Source organism: Typha latifolia, chromosome 3, assembly GCF_019914945.1.
Source record: "Typha latifolia isolate L0001 chromosome 3, TyphaL0001v2, whole genome shotgun sequence".
Taxonomy (NCBI): Eukaryota; Viridiplantae; Streptophyta; class Magnoliopsida; order Poales; family Typhaceae; genus Typha; species Typha latifolia.
The window spans coordinates 7,525,479-7,546,286 of NC_133088.1; the positions used below are offsets into that span (position 1 = coordinate 7,525,479).

The window sequence follows — 20,808 nt, forward strand, 5'->3', positions numbered from 1 at the left end:
ATATTTGCTGATTACTTTTCTTAAAATTGCCTAGACTTTAATAAATTCTTGCAATTGAGAGATTCACACTAAATTTTGACTCGGTCTCACATGAGACTTTGCGTGTATCATATTCTTTTAAAAATTAATAATAATGATACACTAAAAGAATCAAAAGCAAAGAATGCAAAAATCAACAATATTTTATTAGCTCCACATTGAAGCTCACCAACATTTTATTCAATCAGCTGCCGTGGGGTCCATCATTACGATCACATTATTGCCCCTCAACGGAACTAATTAACGAGCACATGCAGCCCCATATGCTGCCACCTAACCACCCACTCCTAACGCTATTCTTCCATTAAACCAACCATAAACTCTTTCCCGCAGCTTACTTTGTAGCAGCACACAAAGACACACATGTTCTCTTCTTCCAGGTTCCATTGCCATCCTCTATGCAAGCCAGTTGGATCTTTCCTACTAAAGCTCAAAGCCATCAGCAGAAGAGGTAGATCCAAGAGCCTCTCCACCAAATTCAACTGGCTATCCTTTTCCATCGCCGCTATGGAGTTACCAAACCAACTGAAACTAGTGTTCGACCTCATCGACTCTAATGGTGACGGCAAGATATCCCCCGTCGAGCTAGGAGAAGTTCTTCTATGCCTCGGGCACAAGAGCTCTACACTGGCGCAGGAGGTAGAAGTAATGATCAGAGAGGTGGATAGCAACGGCGATGGCTTTATCGACTTGGATGAATTCATGCAAGTAGTTGGTGGACAGAGCGAGAGGGAGTTGCTGGGTAGCCATGAAGATCTCATAGAAGCTTTTCAGGTGTTTGATTTGGATAGGAATGGATTCATCTCGGCAAAAGAGCTGAGGAGAGTGCTTGTTGGGCTTGGGCATGGCAACTGCAGTCTCAGAGAGTGTAGGCTTATGATAAGAGGGGTTGATAAGAATGGAGATGGGATGGTGGACTTCGAGGAGTTCAAGTCTATGATGACTTCTTCGAGGACATAATACGAGATCTTCTGGTAACCTATTGATGATTATGGAATAACAGTCACAAATTAACTTCTGTAGAGAAAAATTGCAGTCAAATTAGTGCGAATTAGGATTGGTATTTATGTGTATTTTGCATATCACCGCCTAATTTTGGTACTATATGTTTCAGATCTGCTGAAAAATAAACACTAGCATCTGATCTGCCACTTGAAAAAAAGGTAAACTACGTGGAAGTTGTTGGTAATAGTAGAGTTGTTTTACTTTTCTATCCTTGCATGTTCAAATAACAACTTATCTGCATGTCTTTATGGGGTAGGAACCATTCATCTGTATGCAATTAAGAAAGGATTCTTTTACATAATTGCCTCTGAGAACTCTCAAAATATCACATATATATTTGTAAATGATTTAAAAACTATATAATATTATACTATAAAGAAAAATATCTTCTTTTATGCGAGACAAAATTATTAATAAATATTTTACATTTTGAACTTTAAAAGAGAAATGTTTTAGTAATTTTCAAAAGTGTCAAATGATCTTAGTGATAATTATGCTCTTTAAAAGTTTTCGGTGTTAATTATATAAAGAAACCTAATAAGAAAAGATAAAACGAAGAGAAAGATTTTTTCGAAACGGCATAAACATCCTTCATAAATATGTGGTTGTTAATTGATAGGTTTCTCCGTGGAATCTCTTCCTTATTGCATTCACTTTCACAGATGGGCTTGCGTGTATATGTTGGCAAGCATATATATATATATACACCATTAATTCCATATGGAGGAGGAGAAGAAGAGGAAAGGTCTAACGGCACCCAAGATAAAGAACAAAGACATCTTTGTCAATGATGTGCCAACGAAAGTCGTCTTAGTTTCGTGCTCGTAAAATATGCCGGTAAGAACACTGAAATGAGTGGTCTATGATTTCGATCTGATGGGCTTGGACTTCGCTCTTGCGACAAGATTACAGCCACTTCTGAAGTAAATCTATTTTACTAGATAACAACATTGGCACGTAGTTCATTAATTCTAAATTGTCCAAATCTAAAATTTACCTTTGTCGTCTATATAAATTGGCAGATTCATTTATGGGCATAATATTTCTACTAGTATATACTCTTTTGAATTTTCTTTTTGGAGGGAAAGCTCATAGGTAGCACAATTTATTAGATTACAAAAGAGATTAATACACAGGTGATAGGTGAGATAGATTTAACTATAATAAACAAAATTACAAATGAGGACAAAACATTAAGTCTATGGGGACAAAACATATAAAAAAGATATGCAACCATGATAGATTCACAAGCACAAGAAGCTTCGTATTAACATGTGATTTTAGCATGATCTTATGTGTTACGCACCAAATCTAGAACGATCTATCCGTAGAATGATCATGAGATTTTGATGGGTAGTAATCTCGAAAGTCTTGGATCTAATGGCTTTGGAATGAAGTCAATCGGAGATTCAAATGGAAAGTTATGGTTAAAATAGTGGAGCAAAGTCAGATAGGGTAGAACGGTAAATAACTGATATTACGGCGGTCGTCGAAGAGTGGCGAATGGCTAAGAATGGTCATGGAGAACCGTATAGTAGAGTGGCTGCTGGAGGAGGAAAGTGGCTAGGGTTTGAAAAATTAAGATACTTTTACGGCTATGATCTACTCCTATAGAGATAAAAATAATCTAACGGCAGACGTTGCTAATAAAGACGAAAAGAAATATTTTGCTAAACTCACATTTATTCAATGCAATCATTCAATGATCATCAATTAGGGTCCTACTTCATATATTTATAAAGGCTAACTCTAGACCGACTTTTATTATGATTTGCCTTATTAGCTTATATTAAAGATAAATATGACTTAGAGATAAATATAACTTAGCTAAATTAGCATTCCTTATCTTTCTCAAAATATTTCTTCATTCTTCCAAACATAGAGTCCTAATTTGGAGAAACCTTGAATATGAAAATTGTATATCAAGAGGTCATTGACCTTTTCCAATGGTTCCATAATATTCAAGCGACTTCTAAATATCTGTAGAATATTTTTTTGAAATTGCGCAGAAGTTAGCTAAACTAAACTTAAGCTAATTAAATAAACTCTAACTTACTTAATCTCTAACTATACTACATAAGCAGAATAAATAAGATAACTAGACTCAATTTATCGAGCCCAATGTCCCTATGATGTGATCTAATCTGACCCGGATTGCATAATTATGAATCTCCTAAGACTAGAGATTGAATGTAGATCTAGCCATTGGTACAGGTGGTTTGCATCCTATTCGAGCCCTAATATGATATATGGGAAGAAGATATTATTTGCAATTATGAATTATGAAGTTGGAGTTTAGCACCTCATGACGCAATTTTTATCAAGGCCTTTGAAACACTCACCACTAAATACACATGCTCCTCACGTGGGAAGTACCAACGTGGTGTTTATATGACCTAATGATCAATATTTTCAGAAAGTATTAGAGACAGAATTAGTTTTACCAGAATATAAGTCCAAGAACCCAACACAAAATATATGTCCATACAACCTAAAACATTAAGCCCACGTAGGAGTGATCATTCATCTAAACAAAGTAAACATAAACTATTTAAATTTTATGTATTTGAACATGAATATTTTATTCACTTTGGGCTCCTATTTAAGTGGGGTCCACACATTATTAATGGTGGATTAATTTGAAGCGGTTTATGCATTCAAACCCGAAGTGATGTGTTCGTCCCTTAATGACCAGATCCAAAGCATATTTTCTTGTTTAACTCTTTAAATAGACCTGCAGTTTAATTCTCTTTGTTTGCACAAAAAGAACTCTAAGAAAGAGAACTCTGAGAAGAAAAAGCCACACGAAGGTTCTGATGTTGATGACATGCATCTCTCCATTGTTGTCTCTAAAGTAAACCTAATTGGTGAAGATCCTAAAGAATGGTGGATAGACATTGGGGCTACTCGACATGTTTGTGTCAACATGTGGATGTTTTCATCTTATCAAACTACAATAGATGAAAACGTTTACATGGGCAATTCATCAACTTTCAAGGTGGAAGAAATGGGGAAGATTATATTGAAATTGACTTTAGAAAAATAACTTACTCTCAATGATGTGATGCACATCCCTGACATTTTCAAGAATCTAGTTTCGAAATCATTGTTGAGTAAGAAGGATTTTAAGTTGGTGTTTGATTTGATAAGTTTATAATTATCAAAAATGGCATGTATGTAGGAAGACTTATCTAATGACTTCTTTAAGATGAATGTAATGACTATGATTCGAAGAATAAAAAAGATGAATTTTCTTCTACTTACTTGTTTGAGTCATATGAAATATGGTATGGTAGATTAGGACATATTAATTATAGTATATTGCATAGATTAACTAATATTCAATTGTTGCCTTTCATATTTATTTGAATAATAAATGTAAAATATGTGTGAAAGTCAAGTCTAGACTTCGTTTCATTCCCATTAAATGAAGGACAAAACCTCTAGAATTTGTACATACCAATGCATGTAACTTGAAATTTATTCAAACTAGAGGTGGGGAAAAAAATTAGTACTTCTATTGATACAAGATACTTTTATGTGTATTTGCTAAGAAGTAAAGATGAGGCATTAGAAATGTTTATACATTTCAAAACTAAGGTTGAGAACCAATTTAGCAGAAAATTTAAAATACTAAAAAGTGATAGAGATATGAGTCACTATCTGCACAAATATATGATAAAAATAAAATTATTCATCAAACAATGGCTCCATATGCTCTATAGCACAATGATATTGCTAAACGTAAAAATAATACTCTCAAAGAGATGATGAATGCCGTATTGATAAGTTTTGATTTACCTTATGAGAGGATGCTTTATTTTCTGCAAATCACAATCTCAACTGGTTACTTCATAAAAAATTAGATAAAACACTTTATGAATTATGAAAAAGTCGAGAACCTAGCTATTAATTCATAAGTGTGTGTGATACGAATCAGATCAAATCGGATAACATCAAAAGGAGATTAGGCTCAATGGATTGAGTCTAATTATCTTATTTGGTTATTTGGTTTAGTTAGAGTCTTAGTAGGTTAGGATTTTATTTAATTAGCTAAATCTAACTTTGCGCAGTTTCGAGAAAATATTCATATAATAATCTACACATATCCAAATAATATCAAACCAGTTTGACAAGGTCGCTAACCTCCAGATCTACAACTTTGATATTCATGAAGATAAGGAATACTGGTTTAGTTAGTTTGTTAGGGTTTCATATTATTTTAGGACTTGTTGGCTAGCCTCTATAAATATGTGGATAGCAGCCAACTTCATTATGCTATTGTATTATTGATTTTTTGCCCTATCTTCCTTCTAGACTCCTCCCTTCCATATCTACCGTTGGCAACGTTTATCCTCTCTTCTAATCTCCCTCGATTGTCGAGCCACCCCTCTTTTTTGGGATATTGACCACTTTTGTTCGTCTATTTCCTTTAATCACCTCCACAATCCATCCTCATCTCTATACTGTCACTACCACCATCACCCACGTTATTTCGTATTTTTGTCCCTACTATAGTTCGAATCTACAAAGGATATAAATACAAAAGTTGTAGATTAGGAAGTTATGGATCCAACCCAATTAGTTTTGTAATTTGCTGAGTAACGAACAATATCTGAGAAATATTTTCCCACAATTGTACGGACTGCTTCAGGCAATAAATTCAGATCTTAAGGAATTGTTCCGTAGCCGATCTTTTGGTTCCAAATCTCATCATTTGGTACAAGAACCTATCATTTGGTATTAGAGCTCTAACAAATTGGTATCAGAGCTTATCAATTCGGTATCAGAGCCTATCAGTGTGGGGGTGCCTGGCAAAAGTTGCTATTCTAGTTTCTAAAAGGACAAAAAATGGATTTAACACTATTGCTTTTATATTCATTTGTTATGCTCGTGCATATTGTTTCTTAGTTCACAAATTAAATAATTCTGAGTTACATAAGAATACAATTAGTGAGTTTAGGAATGCATTGTTCTTTGAGAATGTTTTCCATATAAGTCTACATTAAAGGTAACTTCTATTAATTTGTTAAACTTATGAGAATGTAGAAAGAAGTGAACATTAGAGTCCATGTAAGAAGGAAATGATAAGGAACTTAGACAAAGTAAGAGGGCAAGGACTTCTACATCTTTTGGTCTTGATTTTCTAACATATTTGTTAGAAAAAGAACCTCAAAGTTTCAAGGAAGCAATGTCTACATCTAAAGCTTCTTTATGGAAAGAAGCTATTGATAGTAAAGTTGAATTCATCTTGCAAATCATACTTGGGAATTGGTAGATCTTCCATTAGGGTGTAAAACTTTGGGTTAGAAAACGATCTTCAAAAGAAAGATGAAAATAGATTGTTCAATCAACAAATACAAGGTGAGACTTGTAGTTAAAAGATATAGATAGACAAAGGGAATAGAATACGTTGATACATATTTGCTAGTTACAAGAATAATAGACAAAGGGATTAGATTAGTAACTCCCTGATCTACAATTTTTGTATTTACGCCCTTCACAGATTTAAATGGAAACTGGGACGAAAACATGAAATATTGTAGGTGATGGTGGTGGTGACGACTGGAGTGGATGTTAGGGTTATGGATGATTATGGAGATGAAGATGGATGGTGGATATGATTAAGGGATATAGACAAAGGGAACGAAGTGGTCAAGATCTCAAATAAGTGGGGTGACTTGACAGACGAGGGAGATTAGAAGTTAGGAGAGATCTTGCCAATGGTAGAGGTGGAATGATGGTGAAGAGGGAGGAGGGAGATTAGGGTATATAGATGATAGAGGCAAGAAATTAATATTTCCATAGCAAAATGAATTTGGCTGCCATCCACATATTTATAAAGGCTAGCCAATATGTCCTAAAATAATAAGTAACCCTAATTCTAGAGGATTCCCGCCGATCACGTTTGAACGTGCTTGATCGCGTTTGAACGCTCAAAAGACGTTCTCTATATGTGCGAACATGATGTAGGCATTCGAACGCACTTTTCGCGTTCTCTGTATTTGCGAACCTAATACAGGCATTCACAAAGGCATTCGAACACGATCCCTCTTACGTTCGAACGCGACTTATAGAAATTTTATTTTAATAAAAATAAACAACTAATGTAATAAGAAAAGATCCTAACTAAGTGTATCAGCCCACCACACTTCCCCACCTTACCCACAAGGTGAAAAATCGGGGAAATGCTCCAAAATATCAGTCTCCAACTCCCATGTCGCTTCATCGGATGGCTTACTAAGCCACTCGACTAGAATCTCCATCTCTAATTTGGTACCATGTCGTCGTCGGCGCCTAGCAAGTACACGAACTAGCTCTACAATCTCTATCTCCTCTAATGGCTCCAATAGAACTGATCCAACGACCTTATGATCTCCAATCCGCTTTCTCAGTAATAAAACATGGAAGATAGGATGCACTCTCGACCCCTCCGGCAGCTCCAAATGATAAGCAACTGAACCAATATGCTCTAACACCCGAAACGGACTAAAGTAGCGATGTGCTAACTTTTAGTTTCACATCAGACACAAGGTCACCTGTCGATATGGTTGCACCATCACAAACACACAACTGCCGATGTCGAACTCTTGCTCCCTATGGTTGTGATCATAACCTTGCTTCATGCGGTTTTGAGGAAGTTTAAGATGAGCACGCAACCTCATCAATGTGGCATCTCTATCCATCATAGCTAAGTCCACCTTCGTCTGATTTGCAGATGCCACTAGATCATAAGCATATAACGTTGGAGCCGTGCTTCCATACACCACCTCAAATAGAGTTATGCCAATGCTACTATGATAGGCGGTGTTTTAAGACCACCTCCCCCCCCCCCCCTCCCCCCCACAACGGTAAGAACTCTAACCATCGTCTCGGCATCTCTCCAACGAAGTACCTCAAATACTACTCAATGCATTGATTAACCATCTCAGTTTGGTAGTCCATCTATGGATGGTAGGCCGAACTAAAGTTCAATCGAGTCCCCTGCAATTTGAAAAACTCCGTCCAAAAGTCGCTCATAAATACACGATCACGATCTGAGACAATCGTGTGAGGCATGCCATGTAACCGAGCAACATCTCTAACAAAAATTTTAGCCACCGACTTGGCTAAAAACGGATGTGACAATGCCAAAAAATGCGCATACTTGCTCAATCTATCAACCACCACAAGGATAATGGAATAACCACATATCATCGGAAGACCCTCTATGAAATCCATAGAAATGTCTTCCCAAATACGGTCCACTATAGGTAAAGGCTGAAGTAATCCGGTGGTAGTAGTAGGAATAAGCCAAGCGTTCATGCATGCAACCTCTTAAGAATTCGCCGCTATACCATCCGCTGAAATGATATGGTCTAAATACTCCACTTGTGGTACTCTCCGTAGGCACTTGGACTTCTTGATCTTCAATTGGTTTTCATTCATTAAATTCAACACGTCCTCCAAATGCCGCCAATGGTCCAATTCAGGCCTTGAAAGGTAGCTGCAATATTGGTGAGACCAAAAGGCATCACCCAGAACTCGTAATGCCCATTCGGAGTCCAAAATACAATTTTGTGCATAGGTAATAGCATTTAGTGCCCGATAATCGACACAAAAATGACATGTTCCATCCTTTTTTGCACCAATAGTAACAGGGGATGAGTATGAGCTATGACTTGGTTGTATGAGGCCTTGCTTCAACATCTCGGCTACCATCTTGGAGATAACTTCTTTTTACATATGTGGATAACGATATGCCTCATGTTCCTTGGTGTAGCCCCGGGTACAATCTTTTCTTATTGCATTAGGTGTTTATTTTTATTAAAATAAAATTCTTGTAGGTCGCGTTCGAACGCTCTTGGGAATGCCTGCATCAGGTTCACAAATACAAAGAACGCATATTGTGCGTTCGAACGCGGTCAGGCAAGTTCGAACGCCTGTGTTGGAATGCCTACACCGCGTTCGCACAGATAGAGATGGAGCATTTTGGGTGCGTTCGAACACGATCAGGCACGTTTGAACGTGATCGATTGGAATATTCTAGAATTAGGATTTTATATTGTTTTAAGACTTATTGGCTAGCCTTTATAAATATGTTGATGGAAGCCAACTTTTTTATGCTATTGGATTATTGATTTCTTGCCTCCGATCTTCTCTCTAGACTCTCTCCCTCCTCCTCTTCACCATCCTTCCACCTCTATAGTTTGCAAGGTTTCTCCTAACTTCAAATCTCCCTCGACTATCGAGCCACTTCTCTTATTTGGGATCTCGACCACTTCGTTCTCTTCGTCTATTTCCCTTAATCACATCCACCATCCACCTTCACCTCCATGTTGTTAGGTTTTTAATTGTTGGCAATTGTGTATAAAATATTATAAGTATATTTTTACATGTATATGAGCATTATATAAGTCTAGAAAATCTCTAGTTTGAAGACTTGCAAGATTATTGGAGAAAAGTTGTTGAGTTCACACCGCGTTCGAACGTGGTGCGTTTACAAACACATTCGAACGTGGGTACTTGCGTTCAAATAGACTGAGAGCTGCATTCACAAACGCGTTCGAACGCAGGTACATGCATTCACACAGACCGAGAGCTACGTTCACAAACGCTTTCAAACGCAGGTACTTGTATTCACACAAACCGAGAGCTACGTTCACAAACGTGTTCGAACGTGGGTACATGCATTCACACAAATCAATAGCAGCATTCACAAACGCGTACAAACACAACTTGAAAAGTTCAAGCTATCGCGTTCGAACGCACTTGGGCCGTTCGAATGCACCTGAGATCAAGTCAGGCCGTTCGAACACACCCGAGCCGCGTTCGAACGCACCAACGAAGTTTGAAAATCTTGGACTTTCGTGAGTTCGGATAAGACTTGGATTTGGCTCTATCTTGGAGATCATATATAAGGATTGTGATGCCCTAACTTTAGGGAGGTTGAAGAAGTATGGTTAGTTGAAGTCTATAGATGAATTTGTAAGGTTTGCCGTTTTGAACAGTTGGAGTCCACCAATGTACATGGTAAATGAAAAACTTATTGAGAAACCGATTGAGTCAGGTTATAGGACAGACTATGAAAAAGTCGGATAGAATAGCAAAGCAATTAATGCAATTTTTAGTTGTGTTTCCTCGGAAGAATTTAGAAGAATTTCTAATTGTGAGATAGCAAAAGAATCTTGGAAGATCTTAGAAATTACTCACGAAGGAACTATGGCGGTAAAACTTTTGAAACTTCAGAGGTTGACTACTAGTTTTGAAACTCTACGTATGGAGGAGAATGAGACATTTGATGAGTTCTATGCAAAGCTGAGTGTTATAGTCAACTCCAGTTTTAACCTAGGAGAGAAAATTCCTGAAAAATAGAATTGTCCGAAAGATCCTTAGATCTCTTCCAGAAAGGTTTTAGGCAAAAGTTACAGCTATTGAGGAAAGTAAGGACATCAACTCTATGAAAGTTGAACAATTGGTAGGAAATCTACAACATTTGAGTCCAGTCATTCAAAACCGAGGAAGTCTAAAGGGATTGCCCTATCCACAGTTAAACAAAATATAGAGGAGTCTGATGATGAAGGTGATTTAGATGTTGAGATGTTGGCTATGTTCGTCAAAAAGTTTAATAAATTCTTTTGGAAGCCAAACAAGTTGAATGCTGAAAAACTTGAGAAAAGCAAAGCCTTTGTGAAAATGAAGAATATTGTGAGTTCGAATACAAGTGTGAGCAACAACAATGTCAAACAGAAAAATAAGAATTCTGAGAATAAAGTTCGATATTTTCAATGTTCTGGTTTTGGACACATAGCACAAGAATGCCCTAATCGTCTTAAGAGGAAGGGTAAAGCTATGAAAGTTACTTGGGATGACTCAGATGAATCTGATGATGATTCTGAAAAAGATGAAGAAAACTTTGTAGCTTTTGCCTCTTCTCTACTTAATATTGATTCTATTATTGATACTGATAGTATGGATGATCAGGATATGTTATCAGCTGAGGAAGATGAATCTAAAATTCAAAAGGCATATAATGACCTGTACTTGGAGTCGTTTTAACTCAAGAAATACAATCTTAGACTACTTCAACGACTCAAGGTAATCGAATCAGAAAGAATTCAATTTGAGGAGAAGTACAAATTGGAACTTGAACGTGTCAAAAACCTTTCTAAACAACTTGACAATGCGAAAAATAAAATGAAGGCTGATGAAATTGAACTAGAGCGATTGCATAAGGAAGTGACATTTCTAAATGGTAAGAACAAACTTGACAAGATTCTAAAAGCTCAGATCTCTAGAAAAGACAGGTATGGTGTTGGATACACTAGGTATACAAAAGGAAGAATATCTGAAGTCATCAACCACATTTACAAAGCAATCCTAGATGAATGCTTCTAAACTGAAGTTGAATCTACAAACTGGTGAATCTTCAATGGCACCAAAGGTAAACTTTAGTCACACTGCTCCACAAAAGGTGAGTAGAAAAGGTTTTGTTCCGACATGCTATCATTGCGGCATTCTAGGGCATATTCGACCTCATTACAAATTTTTGTAAAAACCTAGAAATGCTTTCATTTATGGGATGAAAACATAGGTCATATGGCTCAAGAAAAGTGATTTGAAATGTTATGTTGTGCATGCAGCCTTGAAAGCTTTAAATTCTGACTTGTGATATTTAGACAGTGGCTGTTCAAGACATATGTCGGGTGACAAGTTTTTATTTTCTAATCTCGAAAAACATGATGGGGGAGTTGTGACATTCGGAGATGGTAATTCATCCAAGGTAATAGGTAAAGGAAAGGTAAGTTCTCCGGGGGTTCCTATTCTTGAAAATATTCTTTATGTTAAGGGCTTGAAAGTAAATCTACTAAGCATCAGTCAATTTTGTGATGAAGATTATGAGGTAAAATTCTCCAAAACTGATTGTACTATTCTATATCATGATGGTAATATTATATGTTATGGATCTAGAACATCTGATAATTGCTATATTGTTGGAATTTCATATAAATTGAAATGTAACAGTGCCTCTTTAGACATTGCAGATCTTTGGCATCAACGTCTTGGACATGTGAATCATAAGGAATTATTTACGCTGTCCAAACAAGAAGTAGTAAGAGAAATACCTAAGATGAAAGAAATGTTAAAAATAGTGTGCGGTTCATGTCAAATTGGAAAACAAATTTGGAACTCACACAAGGAGGTAAATATAGCTACCACTGACCGTGTGCTACAATTAGTTCACATGGACTTGATGGGTCTAACAAAAACGGAAAGTATTGGAGGTAAACGCTACATATTCTTAATGGTCGATGATTACTCCAGATATACCTGGGTTGCCTTTCTACGTTAGAAGTCTGAAACCTTTGAAGTTTTTAAATCACTATGCTTAAAATCGCAGAATAAAAAATCTACTACCCTGGTTAGGATTGGTTCTGATCATGGTAGAGAATTTGAAAATGAAATTTTTTCCATATTTTGCAATTCTCTTGGTATTCAACATGAATTTTCAGCTCCTATAACTCTACAATAGAACGGGATTGTGGAAAGAAAGAACCAAGTTGTGCAAGAAATAGCTAGGGTTATGCTTCACACTAAAAAGGTTACTCAAAGGTTTTGGGCAGAGGCGGTCAATACAGTAGTATATATGATAAATCATGTTTATCTAAGACCAGGTACAAAAATGACTACATATGAAATCTGGAAAGGTAAGAAACCTAGTGTTAAATATTTTCGAGTTTTTGTGTGATCGAGAATATTTTGACTAAATTTGACACTAGAAGTAGCGAAGGCATCTTCTTAGGGTATTCTAATAATATCAGAGCCTATAGAGTATTTAATCTTGACACTTCTACTATTATGGAATCTGCTAATGTTATGATAGATGAATCCACGACTAATATAACTAAAGCTACTCCTATTTTTGTTTCTACAGATACATATGACGAAGAAATTGGAAATGAGCTTGTTAGGTTTTTAATTGTTGGTAATTATGTACAAAATATTCTAAGTGTATTTTTACATGTATATGAGCTTTATACAAGTCTAGAATATCTCTGGTTTAAAGAATTGCAAGATTATTGGAGAAAAGCTGTTGAGTTCACACCGCATTCACAAACGCGTTCGAACGCGGTGCATTCACAAACACGTTCAAACGTGGGTACTGCGTTCACACAGACCGGGAGCTGTGTTCACAAACACGTTCGAACGCGGGTATTGTGTTCACACAAACTGAGAGCTGCATTCACAAATGCGTTCGAACGCGGGTACTGCGTTCACACAGACCGAGAGCTGCGTTCACAAACGCGTTCGAACGCAACTTGAAAAATTCAAGCTGTCGCATTCGAACGTATTCGGGCCAGTTCGAACGCACCTGAGATTAAGTTATGTCGTTCGAACGCACTTGGGCCGCGTTTGAACGCACCAACGAAGTTTGAAAATATTGGATTCTCGTGAGTTCGGATAAGACTTGGATTTGGCTCTATCTTGGAGATCATATATAAGGATTGTGATGCCCTATCTCCAGGGTGGTGGAAGAAGCATTATTGAAGGAGACTTCTTGAGGCTACATCGGTTATTCAACTATCAAGGTTCCACTCATCTACAAAACTTAATCTTTCGTCTTAAGGGCTATCTAGACGAAAGATCAATCTCGAGGGCTACTGAAGTTGGACTTCAATCACGAGAAGTAGTGAATCATGGGTTCTAGCGAGTAGGACTGAGAGGAACAAAGTCGTTTGGATCGACGGGTTATTTTGTGAGTCAGTCTTGTAACTGCTATTATTCTAGTGATTGGTTTTGATCCAAGTTTGGATCCGTGGTTTTTTCCAGTTTAGATTTTTCCACGTTAAAATCTTGGCGTTCATCTCTGCTTTCGTTCTTAATATTTCTACGGACATTTACTTAAGCGAACAAGTGATATCATTGCCTAGTATTTAGATACATACTTGTGTCTAGGGGTTTTTCAATTGGTATCAGAGCAGGTTCTCTCACCCTTAGAGAGAGATCAGATAGGCATGGATTTTCATAGAGATGGACCATCATCTATTAGACCTCCTATCCTAGATGGATCAAATTATGGATATTAGAAACCTAGTAGGAGAGCTTACTTGAAGTCTATAGATGAACGAGTATGGTTTGTAGTTGTGAACGGTTAGAGTCCACCATTGTACATGGTGGATGATAAACTTGCTGATAAACCGATAGGTCAGATAATGAAAAAGTTGGATGGAATAGCAAGACAATAAATGTAATTTTTAGTTGTGTTTCCTCGGAGGAATTTATAAGAATTTTTACTTGTGAGATAGCAAAAGAAGCTTGGACGATCTTAGAAACTACTCATAAAGGAACTATTGCTGTAAAACTTTCAAAACTTCAGAGATTGACTACTAGTTTTGAAACTCTACGTATGGAGGAGAATGAGACATTTGATGAGTTTTATGCAAAGCTGAGTGATATAGTCAACTCCAGTTTCAACCTAAGAGAGAAAATTTCTGAAAATAGAATTGTCCGTAAGATTCTTTGGTCCCTTCGAGAGAGGTTTCATGCGAAAGTTACAGCTATTGAGGAAAGTAAGGACATCAATTCTATGAAAGTTGAATAATTGGTAGAAAATCTACAAATATTTTAGTCCAGTCTTTCAAAACTGAGGAAGTCCAAAGGGATTGCCCTATCCACAGTTGAACAAATTTATAGAGGAGTCTGATGATGAAGGTGATTTAGATGTTGAGATGTTGGCTATGTTCATCAAAAAGTTTAATAAATTCTTTCGGAAGCCAAACAAGTTGAATGCTAAAAAACTTGAGAAAAGTAAAGCCTTTGTAAAAAAGAAAAATAATGTGAGTTCGAATACAGGTGTGAGCAACAACAGTGTCAAACAGAAAAATAAGAATTCTACAAATAAAGTTCGATATTTTGAATGTTCTGGTTTTGGACACATAGCACAAGAATGCCCTAATTGCCTTAAGAAGAAGAGTAAAGCTATGAAAGTTACTTAGGATGACTCAAATGAATCTGATGATGATTCTAGAAAAGACGAAGAAAACTATGTAGCTTTTGCCTCTTCTCTACTTAATATTGATTATGTTGTTGATACTGATAGTACAGATGATCAGGATATGTTACCAGCTGAGGAAGATGACTCTGAAATTCAAAAGGCATATAATGACCTGTACTTGGAGTCGTTTAAACTCAAGAAAAATAATCTTAGACTACTTCAACGACTCAAGGTAATTGAACCAGCAAGAATTCAATTTGTGGAGAAAGGGTGATGGACATGCTCGAGGATTTAGAAAGGGTGAACAACATACACAAAGGTTTAAACCTGAAACAAGGATCTTTCGTGAACCCGACAATGCTATTCAGGGGAGAACCACATGCTTGGACTTTCCAAAATTCTAAGGCGGTGATCCAATAGATTGGGTGTTTCAAGTTGAACAATTTTTTGAATGTCAAGGTACAACAGAAGATGTAAAAGTCTAGATGGCAAGCTTTCACCTCCAAGGAACGATATTGCATTGGTATAGATCGGTTATTCGCCGTGGTGGATTTACTAGATGGGCTGATTTTTGAAGGAGGATTACATGCAGATTTGGGATAACGACATATGAAAATTTTACTGTCACATTAAGCAAGATGGTTCAAAAGACGACCGTATTAGAGTACCAAGCTGAGTTTGAGAGAGTTAGTAGTCGTTGTGAGCCACCTTGTCCCGAACCGACATTAATGAGCACATTTATTTTTGGGCTACGAGATGAGATACAAGTGGTTGTTTGTGCTCTATATCCTACTACTCTTGAGGAGGCCTTTGAGAAGGCCGTGAGGATGGAACAAAATCATAGGGATCTAAAAATGGTAGCGAAAACCAATTGGGGTAACCGAGATGGGCGGCTACGAGTACTAGATCACAACCACATTTGAGACCTTCTTCCGATGTTAGAGGAGGCACAAGACCCCCCGATCAAACTATCAAACCTGCCCAGTTGGAGGAGCGAAAAGCGAAGGGCCTTTGTTTTCGATGTGATGAGTATTTCACCCCCGGTCATCGCTGTTCTAAACCGATCTCGAGTGTGATGCTTATCGACGGTATTGAGGAGGATGATGAGGTTTTGATGATGGAGAGTGTCTATAGGAGGTCCATGAGGAGACCGTTGAGGAGGGCGTGGAGGAAGATATCCAAGCTAAAATATCGATGCATGCATATTCGGGTACTTCCGCGCCGAGGACGTTATGAGTAGACGGACTCGTTAGAAAGCATTGTGTGCACATCCTCATTAATTCGGGGAGTACACACAACTTTCTAGATGAGAGGTTAGTGAGTAGATTGGGTTTGGATGCCGAACCGACCAAGGAATTTGATGTTACTATTGGAGATGGCATGAAGCTTAAGGCTAAGAGCTTGTGTTGCCGGGTCGGTATACGAGTGCAAGGACACAATATCATTGTAGACTTGTATCCATTGGCGCTACGAGCAGCAGACATTGTCCTTAGTGCTCAGTGGTTATAGAGTTTGGGACCCATCACATTTGATTTTCGAAGCATGTGGATGAAATTTAAACAAGGAAACAAAGATGTGTGGTTGAATGCTGTTCAGTCTTCACCGATTCCTACGATGTAGCCTATTATGGGGCTGCCTTGTGTGTATGATTTGGCCTATCTTCTTCAGTTAGGACAAGCAGGAGATCCTCAAAAGGTTGCATGTATGACCGCTCGGCCTATTCCTACTACTACCACCGGATTAAGAGGATTTTTAGGGCTGACCGGATATTATCGACGCTTCAACGCCATATATGGCAAGATCGCTGCTCTTCTCACTTCTTTGTTGAAGGACTCTTTTAGATAGACGGATGAAGCTACTTTAGCCTTTGAAAAATTGAAAACACCAATGATGATGGCATCCGTTCTGGCGCTATCGGACTTCACCAAAGAGTTCATTGTGGAATGTGATGCGTTGAGTGTTGGCATAGGAGCTGTACTTATGCAAGGAGGACATCTCATAGCCTTTCTTAGTAAAGCTTTGTCACAAAAGACTCAGCAATTATTGACTTATGAGAGAGAGATGTTGGCAATTCTGCATGCCGTGACAAAGTGGAGGCCTTTTTTGATCAGTAGATGATTTATTATCCGAACCGATCAAAGGAGCCTTCCATACTTTATGGGACAATGCATACACACTCCGGCACAACAGCGGTGGGTCACAAAATTGCTGAGATATGATTATGAAATCCAATACAAGAAGAGAACGGAAAATAGAGCGGCGGTTGCACTATCGCGCCAACTCGATACCGCTGAGCTTGCAGCCTATTCATCTCCTACCTTTCCCTTCCTTGACGAGCTAAGGGATGCATGTATATCTGACCTAGATATTTTGAGATTGTTGTAGGAGGTGATGGATGATTCAGAGTGCCATCCAGAGTTAGAAAATCGAGGTGGTTTACTGCTGGACCGCGGATGCATTCGAGTGCCCGCAAATGATGGATTGCGGCAGAAATTGTTGGAGCACTTCCACCATACTCCAAAGGCTGGTCATGAGAGTGTCTTGAGGACTTATATGAGGATATCTTAGAGTTGCACATGGCCAGGATTGAGGTGGGATGTAAGGAGTTTTGTCCGTGCTTATAAAATCTCTCAAAGGGCTAAAGCAACCACATTGAAACTGGTCGGATTACTTTAGCCTTTACCTATACCAGACCGTGCTTGGGAGGGCATTTCTATGGATTTCATAGACCGGACCATGCTTGGGAGGACATTTCTATGGATTTCATAGAGGGTTTTCGTTGGTACATGGTTATTCTATTATCTTTGTGGTGGTTGACAGATTGAGCAAGTATGTGCACTTTTCAGCATTATCACATTCGTTTTCAGCCAAGTCGGTGGCTGAAAATTTTGTTAGAGATGTTAGCTCAGTTATATGGCATGCCACACACGATTGTCTCGTATCGTGATCGTGTATTTATGAGTGACTTTTGGACTGAATTTTTTAGATTGTTGGGGGACTCGACTGATCTTCAGTTCAACCTACCATCCATAGATAGAGTTATATCCCCGCCTCACAATCATATTCTTCTATCATCATAATCTAGTCCTAACTATGCAGTATAACTACCTGAATGCCACACAGGCTTCCCGACCTCAGGTGTAGGCCGCTAATAGTATAGTTATATAAGATACACTCTACCCTTAACCCTAGGCTGAGTGAGTAAGGGTACTGTATAGTCAGAATTCGACTACTAATAATAGGTGGAAGTGGTGCAGTGTCTATGAGTGTGTAAAGCATGTTATAGTCATCATGATCATTACATTCTATATTCACAGCAATCATACATCTATGCAATAGTATACCATACAGGACACATGTAAAGCATTATCTCACTAATGTTTATGCTACATTAATATTCTCATAATGTTATGATAAGCAAGTTATCAATAACCACATATGCAAGGATATAATATGGTGTACTAACTGCATGCATTAATACTGGCATTTCCTACAGTATCATGACAGGTATAATGACTGTAATTATGTTATTCTAGATTTGTATAACTCTACTCGCTTGGGGGGGTGTCTCCACAGTATGGTAAAACTCGTCAGTTAGCCGGCTCCTCCGGAAGCCCAAAATCCTCCTCACGCGGTGTCAATCCTATTAAGTCATGCAAGTAAGCCATACATAAGATTAGGGAACTAATAGAATTAATTATCTTATTAGCGTATTTATGGTTGGCAATTACATGAGTCAAGGGTCTCCTAGGGCGAGTCTTATGTTATCCTAAAATTCACATGATACTAAATTATCATTACGAGGGATCAGGCTAATTAAATCAGGTGAAAAAGATAAATAGGGTTATAGGGTCCAAATGGCCCCAAATGGGCTAGACTAGAGGCAATGGGTAGGCTCCAACCCAACCCAAAAAGCAAAAGGGCCTTGGTGGGCTGGGTGCCCAGCCACAACCCATCAAGGTTGGGATAGTGGGCTGCAGACTGCAGCCCACCCAACATTGGGCTAATGGGCTGCAGCCTGCAGCCCACTCGAGTCTAGGTGGGCTGCGGCCTCAGCCCAACCCAGACCGAGCTGGTGGGCTGCGGTCTGCAGCCCACCCGAGTCTAGGTGGGCTGCGGTCTGCAGCCCACCCGAGTCTAGGTGGGCTGCGGCCTGCAGCCCACCCGAGTCCAAGACCAGGTGGGTTGCGGCCTGCAGCCCACCCGAAACCACACCAGGTGGGCTGCGGCCTGCAGCCCACCAACACCCATCTCCCACCCCCATTTCTTTCGGGGGAGGGAGACAGAAGGGAGGCGGAAAGCCCAAGGGGCTGCGATGCTGGCGGCGCGGCACGAGGCCGACGGTGCCGACAGCACAGCACGGGGACGGCGGCGGCGCAGCACGAGGCCGAGGAGGGGAAGAAAAAGGTGAGAAAGGAAGGAGGGGAGGAGGGCTTACCGGAGGAGGGGGGGCAAGCTTGAAGGCTCTCGGTCCGGGCTCCGTCGGCACCGGCGTCGGCAACCCGAGAGAGAGAAGAGGAAGAGGGGTAGTGAGGTGGAGAAGAGAATGAAGGGGGCTGCGGGATGGCTGCGGTGAGGGGGAAGAGATGAGGGAGATGGGGAAGGTGGCGTGCACGACAAAGGAGAGGGAAGAAGAAGGAGAAGGGAGGATGGGGTGCGCAGGCTTCCGTGACGCACGCGCTCGGCGCGTGCGTCGGGATTTTTTCTTTTTTTTTTGTTGGGGTGTTACAGTAACAGAGTTGTCGGCAAGAGGTTGGTCGCTAGTTGGCTAGTAGCGGCCGAGCCCCTCCCCGTCGGCCCGGTTCCCTCCCTTCCCTCCCCTCCTCTCTTTCTTCTCTTCTTCTCTTCTTCTTTCTTCTTGTTTTCTTCTTCTTCCTTAGCTGCTTCTCCTCTTTTTTTTCTGCAATAGTGTTGGGCTAGTAATCCTTATTTTTATTTTATTATTTATTTATTTAGGTATTTCTTTCTTAATTAATACAAATAGATCTATACATTAATTATTTTAATAATAATATATATTCATCAATATGATTATTATTAATTATAATTAATTAATGATTAATTAGGTTATAATTCGAGCTTACCGAGAGAAGTTCGAGCGGATATGCAACTGGGTTACTAACTGATCTAACTCGGTTCTGAAGAGTACCTTCATTATAGTGAGCTCAAGCGTGACATTTAGGCTGAAGGCTTGAGACCCACTACTTCTGACGATGCCTTCTCCTTAGCTGTTCAAATGGAGTTCAAGTTGGATCAGCTAAATCAGATCTATAAGAAGGAAAGAAGAAAGATAGCCCAAGCCTAGTAGCCTATGGCACACTAGAGACAGCATCTGCCCTGACTCAGCTTGCACCGATGGCTCAACCTAACCAACAAATGATCTTGCGCTGCTTTGTACCCAATAACTTAGAAGAGCATTGAAGAAAAGACTTGTGTTTTTACTATGACACTGATTTACCCCCGGTCATAATTGCAAGCACTAGCTAACCCACATCATGTTTCTGGGCGGACTCGAGAAAGATGAACCCAAATCCACTGATTGGCATGACAAGTTGTATGAGTACAAGAACGTGACAGACTAGCCACCTCGAGGACAAGGTGTCAGAAGCATAGTGAATTGTTACAATCTGACCACATGGGTTACGCCGAGTCAAGTCAAGTTAATTAGTTACTTTTATCTTATTATTTGAATTTTAAATAAATCGGATAATCTGCATGTGGATCTGATACGTTAGGGAATTTTACTTCTATAAATAGGAGTGGACATATGTTGATAATTATCATTTTAG

At 38.9% G+C, this 20,808-nt stretch overlaps 1 long non-coding RNA gene across 1 annotated transcript; it reads left to right on the forward strand.

Moving 5' to 3' along the window:
- Positions 1–331: 331 nt before the first annotated feature.
- Positions 332–2,081, forward strand: LOC140783438 (uncharacterized). Its single transcript, XR_012108145.1, has 3 exons — positions 332–1,013; positions 1,154–1,202; positions 1,707–2,081. It is a non-coding gene; the product is annotated as an uncharacterized lncRNA (long non-coding RNA).
- The last annotated feature ends 18,727 nt before the right edge of the window (positions 2,082–20,808 follow it).